General features: G+C 44.9%; 1 protein-coding gene across 1 annotated transcript in view; it reads left to right on the top strand.

Annotated features, from left to right (window-relative positions):
• The first annotated feature begins 700 nt into the window (after window positions 1–700).
• Window positions 701–10,515, top strand: part of ptn (pleiotrophin) — a 47,487-nt gene continuing 37,672 nt past the window's right edge. Inside the window, exon 1 of the mRNA XM_080518373.1 lies at window positions 701–806. The gene's annotated coding sequence lies outside the window, so the exon portion shown is untranslated. The remainder of the gene's footprint in view (window positions 807–10,515) is intronic.

Raw genomic sequence — 10,515 nt, 5'->3', positions numbered from 1 at the left:
GCTCCATGAATGACAAATGAAAGGTTTCATCTTGATCGACTGAATATAAAACATGTGAAATCTCACTGAGCCGACAGTTTTGGTGTTGCGAAGTCGTGAACTTGTCTATTTCTTTTCTTTTTTTTTTTTATTTTGAAGTGCTGGCCCACGTTAAAAGCTGAAAACCAAATCCGGAGTGCGGCTGGCGTCGCTCAATATTCTATCGATCGCTTTGGATGCACTTTTCCATGGATCAACAGGGTGTTTTATGTAACTGTGTGCTTTGACTGGACTGCTGTTCCCGGCTCGCTCAGTGGGCTCAACCGCGGATCACACGGACCCCTTTTTTGTTTTTGTGTCCCCCCCCCAATGAATATCTGCCTCTGTTAGCATTTAGATCAGTGTCTCTCGTGTTTATACCGTCTCCGAAATCCACCCCGTCCCGTCCCCAAAGGCTCTCCCAGGCACTTTACTCTCTCCTCCCTTTTTTCTCCCCTCACACACTCTCATCCTCTCCGTTCGTCCCTCCGGTGTCTCTCGCTGAGTGCCGGGCAGGGGCGTCCCTGGAGTGACCTTGGGGGGGGTAATGAGCTCCTGATCACGAGTCAGGAAACCCGGCATTCAACACCCTCCCCTCGCCACCCACCCCCCTGTGCAACACACACTTAAAAAAAGTCTACACAGTGATCCTATGCTCAGCCCACAAAGAGAAATAGTATTGAAGAGGCAGGGCAGCAGGGCAGAGGTGCAGATGAAAAGAGCCTAGAGAAACTTTTTTTTTTTGCTTTAAGCTCTAAAACTACAACGACCAGACCTCCAAATCTAAAGTAAGTGACTCTTATTTACACATACTTTTTGTGGGAAACGGTGTTTCACTCCAGCACAGCTCGGAGTTCAGCTTTTCTGCGAGTGCAGATGGCATGAAGGGAAACTCAATGTGTGTGAGTGGAGTGGGTTTTTGGTGGGGTGTCTGTCGGGAGTTAAAAAAAAGTTTGAAATTGTTACCTGGATGCGTTTCTATCAACCACTGTTGTGTTCACTTAAGTTAGAAAACTTTGGTAAAGTTGCAGAAAGGTGTTCCCCCCCCCCCCCCCCCCCCCCCCCTTCCTGCCCCATTGGGATCATCACACTCGTTTGCATTTTCTTGACACTTTTGCCTTTTGATTGAAAAAAAAAGAAGAAAAAAAAAAAAACCCCAAACAAACTTCTGTAGATATGGTCCTAATCGCTTCTTTGTTGTTCTTCCCATTTTTAAGCAGATTTCCCCCCCGAAGGCTGTTGATAAGAGATAATGAACATACGGCGACATTTAAAAAAAAGAAAGAAAGAAACAACCATTCGAGCTTAAAATTCTGGGGACTATAAGTGCAGATGGGAGAAGTGGCTCGTAGACATGTCGGGCGCACAATTGAGAAAGTTCCAATAATCCAGCCGCCATGGGCGGAAAGGCTGCGGTGTTAAATCATTAACAGGACTGCTTTCCACAGCGATTAAACTTCAAACATCCATATGTTTGGTTTATTAGAACTATCAGTCCAACATGTGCAAAGACCAATTAAGTCTGTCTGTGCATGTCTGCTGGTTGAAGTGGGCCATTTAAAAAAAAAAAAAGAAGAAGAAAAAAAAAAAAAAGAAATCCTTCCCAGGATGTCGTAATTTGGGTCAGGCCTGACTGGAATGACAAACTTGGCGCTGCGGTATTGTATCGGCGCTATGTGATCGTGGCTCGCGTTGCCATGGCTTTCTTCAGTATAGCAACCCCCCCCCCCCCCCCCCTGGTCAGACCACACAGTGTTCCTCTCTGTCTTATGGGCATTCCCGCCGCAGACAAAAGGCCTTCGCCCCCCCCCCCCCCCCCTCCCCCTCCCCCCTCCCTTCCTCACCAACCCCCCCCCTTGGCTCATTCTTGCTCGAAATGAGGTGTCCGCTTCATTTCTTTAGAATCAACACATGTTGTGGTCCCAATGAAAGAGCAAGGGGGGGGGGGGGGGGGGGGGGGTGAGAGAGGGGTGGAGGGGGGATTAAACATAAAGTGGAGATGAGCTTGAGAAACCTGCTCCGGTCCGCAGGAAGTCAGGACACAATGTGGATTAAGTTGGACGAAGGCCAGCTAAGGTCCTGGCATTTTTTTTTTCTCTTCTTCTTGTTCATTTCCTCCAAGACGGTCACTTGGAGGCCTTTAAGAGACATTTTACACATTGTGCCCTTTTCTCTTGTTAAACGCTCGCCCCTGCAGACTCCACCACGTGATCCCGGCCCTATATGTCAGTGTGTTTAAGCACAAAGCCAGTTCATTTCCTCCCGTGTCTCCATCCCGTGTCTCCACAAAACGCTTTGACGGGACTGTTCTCCATGGAGAGGCCGGAGCAATAAGGCATAGAATTGCCCCGAGTAGTCCACTCCCGAGGGGGGGGGGGGGGGGGGGGGGGGGTGGGCAGAGAAGAGGAGGAGGGAAGCGCTTGTGAATGGAGCCAATTCCCATCTATAGGGCACAAAGATCCTCACACTGAGTGGCTGGTTTATTTATCTATTTATTTTTTTGGGTGTGTGTGGGGGGGGTCTGCGCTGACCCCTCACATGTGGGATTGAACAGAATGAGCCTTGATGGGGTTCGGAGGGCCTCCGCAGAAAAGGGAGGACGGGATAAAGGGAGGAATAGAAGAAAAGAGGAGGGGAAGGATGCCAGGAGAGAGAGGCACTGTCGAGGAGCCATCCTCCGGCTCCCAACGCAGCAAAGTGGAGCTGGAGAAGGTCATTGCGCAATCCTTCCTCGGACGACTCAACCGCTTTGATCGGAAATATAAAATACGTGTAACTCGCGCCAGAAGCAGTAGTTTCATCAATTCAATCCATTCAAAATGGTAATTTGAGAAAGCTGAATGAGTCAAAGCGAGTTAAAAGCGACTCACTTGTAGCGCAAGACTGCACTTCTTTGACGGGGGATTTCAGGTACAATTGTACAAGCTTCATTTACACGTAAACAAAAAAGTTAACGTGTGAACGACTCGGAGGAAATGTGGACGCTACCAACGTTTTTTTTTTTTTTTTGTCTCACCAGCACGTTTCCCAAGCTGAAACCCAGATCGGGGGGCGTTGATGAACAATGGCGGCGAGGGGATGCGTCTCCTCGGTGCTGTTGGGTTAATGATCATGTGTTGAATTCTCCCGGAGACGTGAGGCAAACCGGCTAGCTCATTACAGGGAAGGGAGGGCAGACAATGAAAGCTGCGTACAAAAACCCCTCCAGCCCTGTGAGTGCTGTCGGCTGCTTTTGTCCAAGGGAACCCATTCAAAACTGCCACCAATGGCTTTTTGTGGACGTAGACAAGGCGTGCTGGGAATCCCTGCTGTCAACAAAGTGTTGTTTTCGAGCAATTTCCTTCATTTTGTACATATTTTTTTTCAAACTTTTCGAGTTGGAAAAAACACAAATATCTAATTGTGGCCGGCAACTCCCCGCCTGCCCTGCTGTTGACTTGATCCGGTGTTTGATCCTGGGAGAGCTAATGATAACCTGAGGCTTTGCCCTGTAATCAGTCAGCTCATTAGTGTCCCACACACACACGCATACACACACACACACACACACACGAGTAAGTAAACATACAATTTAGGCAGGTTACCTGGATGCGTTGGTTCCTACCGTGGTGTCGATCAGCGGCAAACAAAAATAAAGTAACAGTGTTTGTACTGTAAAACTGCTTAAACTGTAAAAATCCCGAAAAACACAGTAAAGTATGTGAAAAAAAAAAAGTACACAAATGAAAACCGTTTCATGTCTCAGGCCCTGTTTACACACCAATGTTTTTTTTTTCAAGTGAAAACGGTCACTGAACGCACAACCTTTGGAACACGGCTTTCAAATTGAAACATTTTGAGGGTGCTTTTTCTCCATGGAAATAGGGTAAAATGCAACTTTTTGAAAGCAGTCTGACTCAGTCTCTGTTAAAACGAGGGAAAACGCAGCTTTTTGAAAATGATCTGACTCTGTCTCCATGGAAATGGGGCTCCAACATAACTTTTAGAAAATGTTTTTACCCCGTCTCCACGGAAACTGGGGGAAAAAATGCAACTTTTCGAAAGCACTGTGACTCCATCTCTGTGAAAATTGGGCGAAAATGTAACTTTTCAAAAATGCTCTGTAGAAACGAGGTAAAATGCAACTTTTCGAGAATGCTCTGACTCTGTATCCATGGGAAAGGGGGGAAATGCAACTTTTCAAAAAGTATCCAAGTGGTGGAACAGTTACTTTAAACACGCCTCTGCCTTTCATTGGAATGACATTTATGCCCCGTTTATGTAACATTTTCAAGCAAAAATAGAAGAAAAAAAAATTCAGTTGTGGTTTTTTCCAGACAACCTTTGGCACAGAGCCAACTTTTTGAAAACAGCTCCCAAGGTGAAAAGTTTCGAAAACAAAATTCAACTGCTACTGCACATGTGCACCCCGGCTGTAGTAAAAAGTTCTTCTGCACATGCTCAGTATAGATGAACAATCACAACGACGTTTGCCTCTGTAGTGTCATAACTTCCAGTCCGGGTTCTCCGGGGACTTGGTAGTTTTATAGTCGACAGTTGCTCAAAATAACAATCCAAATTGGTCGTCTGTCCATGTGAATGTCTTTGAAACCAGCAGTTGAATCGTTGCCCGGCACACTAACGACATGGTTTTCAGTGTTTCGGTGAAAACTTCCATCGTTTTTAAAACGTTGCCGCGTAAATGTGAAACGTTTCTGTTTTATTGCATCTTGAATGCAAAAACAAAACAAACTGCACGGTCGTGAATTAAATCAATCTAAATTCTACCAGCGGTATAAACAGCCTTGACATGTTTTAACCCCACAAAGTTGATAACACAAACATGCACATCGGCTGTTTTTACACTCGGAGCCTCTAATAAATCCGATTAGCATTCATTGTGAGTTGTGCTTTTTGTTTACCTGATGAATGTTAAGTCCCGCGCAGTTAAAAACAACCAGTCCTGAGGGAAATATCCTCCTCTTGAGTTGCGAAACGCTCCTCTTTGTTCTCCAGCTGACTTTGGTAAACATTTTCAAACATTTCCTCCTCTCGCTACAACAAAAGTTTAGATGCCTGCTGATTGCAATAAACTGCTATGGATTCATTAAAGCTGGTTTAAGCGTGCATAATGTGTTCGGGGGGGAGGGGGGGGGGGATTTTTTTTGTTTGTTTTGTTTATAGTACAAACAGCTTATTGAACAGTTCCAGTGGAGTTTAAACAGATGCAATTGTGTGTCTTTTAGCGAACGCTGCTATGGGAATACAGGTCCTGCGGGTGCTTCCCTGCCCAAATAGTGTGTGTGTGTGTGTGTGTGTGTGTGTGTGTGTGTGTGTACAGACTGTGAAGCACTGGGGAATCTGTTCTGTTTGTATTCTACTAATGAACTGAGGGATGATCTTGTCTCTCTCAACATGGAGGGGAATCTTCAAGCAGAGAGAGGCGAACAGAATGAGCATTAAAAAAAAACCCAAAAAAAACAAAAAACCAAAAACCCAGAGCTACTTAGAACACTGAAATGGTCTTTAATGTTTGAAATTCCTCCCGATGATGGGAGGTGCAGCAGAAATAGAAGAAAGCCACATTATTGACCTGGAGTGCAGAACCTTGTTAAATGGCTCAGAAGTAAAACCCTGAAGGGACGATTAAATAACATACAGCCAATACGCTGCTAAAGCTCCTCCTGAATGCCGTAATCAATGCAATCTCATTTTATTTAGAACCCTGGATTCAACCCACTTGTTTTTTTGTTTTTTTTGTGCTTTTTTCCTTTTTTTGTAATATCACAATCTCCTTCTGCAGAGAGAAGTTGATTCATGTAAGGTGTGAACATGTTGGGTATTAACAAACAGCTCTCGGAGACGGGCGGCGGCGCGGCGTCTTGCGGCGGAGGCTGCCGGGCTTTGTTGTGATGTGGCCAGTGGCGTTGAATGAAAAGTTAAATTGATTGTGAGAGTGGCTGCTGGAGCAAACGTCTGCACACCCAGTGTCTCTTGTTTCCCAGCGCCCGCTGCTAATTGGACGGCTAATAGCAGCGGTGACGAGACGTCCGATCAGAAGGCCTTAGCGTTATCGATCGCGGGATTCAGTCATGTTGCAGAGTGACGACCCGATAAAATAAAAAAAAAAAAAGGAGATCCACTTTCTTTTATTGCTGTAAAATAAAGAAATAAACTCATTTCTGTAGCATTCGTCTGAGAGCAAACAGGCTACTCCAAGACTCAAAATATTTAATGCTCGATACCCCAAAAATAATTTCAAACAGTTTATACAAGCTCCTCGTGCCAAAGGGGGTGTTTAATCCTCGGTTAAATCTCAGCAGGTTTTAATCGGGCCCAGTGGAGAGTTTCTGCAGCTCTGGGATGTCGTCCTTGTCTTCCTGGAGGGCAGCGCTTTCTGGAGGAAGTATGATTTGGAAAATTAAACACCTCTGATGGATGCAGAGAGGATTAGATAGGCCCACTCTCGGGTTACAAAATGCCAAAACTGGCTTGATGCCCTCCCACCAATTACTCATCGTGGAGGATCAGTGGAGGATGTGGGTGTCGTTCGCCGTCGCATAAGTCGACGGGCTGGATTTAGTTTGATTTTCATGGCTATAGAATTGTGGAGAACTTGTTCCCCCTCCGTTTTGTGTTTGTCATCCAAATCCCCTTCGCTCTCAAATGTTCTCGTTTCTTTGACGGGACAATTTCGCACAATTGGTTTTGCGATATTTGCCGAAATGGTTTGCCAATTCAATAGCAGAAGTTATAATGCAGTGTTTCTACATTTTCTGCACTAAAAAATACTCCCATAATCCCTTCCATCTTCTTTCTTTGTTTTTAACAATTTTTCCAAGTCAAGCATGAAAACATGAGAACAACATTGTTTTTCAGCGCTTCTGCTATTGTCGCGCAAACGGACATTGTATTCAAAACATTCAAAACTTGTTTTTTTGGTTTTTTTGGCCGTCATTAATCCATCCCCATCAGTGCGGCTCAGACGAGAGATCGCTGAAAGTCATTCTGCTCAACTGGAAATCTTCCATCCCACCCAGATTCTCTCGCCGGCTGTAAAGTCATACGCCTCTGCAAACCCGACACACAGATTCAGTTTGGACGGACGTGTGGGGGGGGGGGGGGGGCTTTTTCTGGCACAATGTCGGATTACTTTTTCGCGTTTAAGAACTTTATCTGGATGTGCGGCAAAGTAAGCCGCAAACGGATCGGATTCTGTAGGAAACCCTGCAGACAGGATCAATACGTTCTAGTCCAGGAAGACCCAGGACAAGTCCTGAAATATCATCATAAAGCCATTTATCACTTTTTAGTCCTTTTATGTTTGCATGTTTTGGGGTTTAATGATATTAAACCCAAAAACTCCAAACGAAAAGAAAATGTGAAAAAAATCATACGAAATATGGTGCTAGTGTTATCTCTTACTACGGCCGACTAAACGACACTAAATATTGCAACCTACAAACATTATAGGGAATATTATTTGTTAATTTGTATACAAATACACATTGGTTTCTAACTTATGTTTCTTGAATAGTTTCTATTGAAAGTTTTACTGAAATCTATTCTGTTGTGTGAGACAATGTGACACAAATCTGGTTTATGGCAGAAATAAGTTGTTATTCTTGGTGGTTGGACTGTAAATGGATGAAACTCGTGTTGCCGGCTGCTGTCGACAGAAAATCAAAACAGTATTCAGCTCCGGGGGGAATAAAGTTGCCAAGATGAAGAAAAAGAGTTGTGCCTGTTCTGAGAGTGTAACTTAAACATAGTTTACTAATCCTCCAGGGGAAATTCCGTTTCCCACATTTACTCATCTTATTTTTAAGATGCAGCCACGATGGGGCGCTCCATCCAGCCGATGATGTCAAGACTCTTGTTTAGAGTCAAACTTCCACTCTCAAGTCCACTTCTAGAATCACCACGACTCCAACGGTGTATTGATGACACCGGACCGATTTCCATCTTTCTGCCCAGGAAAAGTCCAACAAGCCGACTGGAAACACAGAAGTGACCAATCTTTACGTCTACGAGTTGAGAATTCTATATAGAACACCATAAACAGTTTGGGTTCTATCAAACGGGTCAACTTGCCCTCAATGCTCCGAAATATTCTATGTCCCCCAATAGTGACGGTTGAATCTTGAATGCTTTACTCAACAGTGGAAAGTGCAAAGAGAGAATCGGGAGTGAGAGGAGAGGGTCGAGTGAGAAGGAATCTGGAGGAATCGAGAGTCATTAGTCATATCCATTTGTATTCCGTCCGCGGCTTGTGCTGTGAGACAGCCGGTCTGTCCAAACAAACAAGCGGCAAAGGAGGAGGAGGGTGGGCTTCATTATAACACATCCCCCCTTTTCTCTCACCCGGAGTTCACATTCCATCTTGACCATAAACACCAGGCCAGCGCTGTGACCTTGCCCTCCGTCTCCGCTGGAGTTCGGCGATGTTAGCGAGTGTCGTAAAGCAAGAATTCGCCTGCTGGTCGGGACAAGGCGATGACGGTGCTGTACAAGTCCGCATCTGGGGAGAAGAAGACAAAAGAAACACCGTATGGATTCATCCTGTTATGTCCTTGGAATATTCCACACGCTCCACACGGCTGACGTCCGGTGGAAATCTTTCCGGCTTTGAGGCGTCAGCGGCGATTCGAGAATTTGCCGAGGCCCCAGGCTGCTCTGGCAAACTGTCAAAATTAAGATCGGGAGAGTTCGCTAAGACACAACTTTCATTAGTTGCAGTAAAAGATGTTGCGCATATTCACTTTCCTTCTGTTAGCCAAGTTGATCCCGATAACAGACGGACCCAATAACCCTGCTCTAGACATTCTTTTTTAGCATATTACCTGCGGCAGCATTACAGCACCACCTACAGGCCTGCTATATATACGTTCCCCGACAAGTGGCTTCCCTTCATCATGGCTGACTTCGTTAACGTTACTGTCAGTGAGACATGGGGGCGCATCTTTAGGGAGACTTCTGTCAAAGACATCATTGCAAGATGACCACCGGCCATTTGTTGGGATTAATGTGGCAGGTCACGGCAGTTGCTACATTTTAAGACATTACGTCAGTTCGGCAGCCCTTGGGGGGGGCCCCCCTAGTGGCCTGGAGCCACAAACAGCTGCCTGCCTTGCCCGTTGAGAGGTTCAATAGTAAAAGATCTCAGTGCTCGCTCACTGCTGGCACAAACAGCTCTTCCTCAAGTAAAAAAAAAAAAAGGGTCTGACAGGATCTTTGCAGGAGCCACGTTGCAAATATCTGCAAGGGAAAAATGTAAATGAGCTCCCATCAACTACCTTAACATGAAATCATTCATGAGCACAGGGGTGGATTATATAATTAAGTGTGTCCCCGATGCATTAACGTCTTTCAAGCCAACTCAACAAACCCAACAAAGATTGCATCTCGTAATGAAGACATTCATCTTGTGGTTCACCTGCGAGGGGTTTTCTAATCAAATCCGCAGAGAGATCGACATTCAACACGGCCCAATTTCTGGGGCTTGAACCACGGGTGTTATGTGCACCCAACCATGCCTGAGCGTAATGCACAAATTGAAAATACATGCAAAGCAGCAGAAGAGCGTCACCCCGACAGGCACGTCACACAGTCAGTTCCTGAATCTCGTAAAGTTGTGCCATTGAAAAGTTCAATAAGGTACCTAAGTGACCTTTTAACATAATTGTGAGGGAAGATAAAGAGAAGACCTTCATTTTACGAGTCAATTCTCCTCACGCTGCAGATCCTCTGGCAAGTGAGGGTGCAGACTGAGCGACCAGTGGAACAAGTCAGTGGCGTGACAAGGACATGAACGCTCACCAGCTACCACCGAGCTCAGAGCACAGCCGCGGGGGAATTGAACCTAAGGTCTCTCTCTCTTCCGCACTCTCTCTCTCTCTCTGTCTCTGTTTTCTCTCTCTTTTTCTTCCACCATGCAGAAGCTTTAAACAGCCTTATCTAGCTATTTTGAAATGACAATTTAAGCTCTGTTTGCGGGACAATTTCAAGTGAAAACAGACCAAATTTGTTGCCTTTTGAGTTTGGGTTTATGACAGTGCAACTTTTGAAATGGACATTGTTTTCAAAATGTTGTCTAGACAAAATATTTCTGAAAAGAAAAAGCAAAAACAATGTGTTTTCGCTTGAAACACTGTCAAGTAATCAGGGCTTAAAGCTGTGTTTTAGACACAAACAAATTTGTATGCTAAAATTTTGTAAGTAAATTAAAAAACAATTGGCTCGTGTCAGATTAGCAAACAGTGGGAAACATTAACGCGACGACAATTTGCCAAGTTAGCATCAACCCCCATTACACACAGCAGCTAAAATGTCATGGCGTATAATTCTCTCACTTATTTTTCATTCTTCTCAAAATTATTTATCAAAACATGCATTTTTAGGCGTTTCAGAAAACGATACAATAAGCCGTGTGGCGTTTTCACTTGAAACGGAGGCTTTGCGAGAGTCAACATGTGAACTGACTCTTACCTGTAAAATAATAAACTTCTCTGTCTGACT

The sequence above is a fragment of the Blennius ocellaris genome (genome assembly GCF_963422515.1).
Source record: "Blennius ocellaris genome assembly, chromosome: 22".
In the NCBI taxonomy this organism is placed as follows: domain Eukaryota; kingdom Metazoa; phylum Chordata; class Actinopteri; order Blenniiformes; family Blenniidae; genus Blennius; species Blennius ocellaris.
Note: the sequence above shows the minus strand (reverse complement) of the source record. Positions and strands in the feature narration are given on the sequence as shown.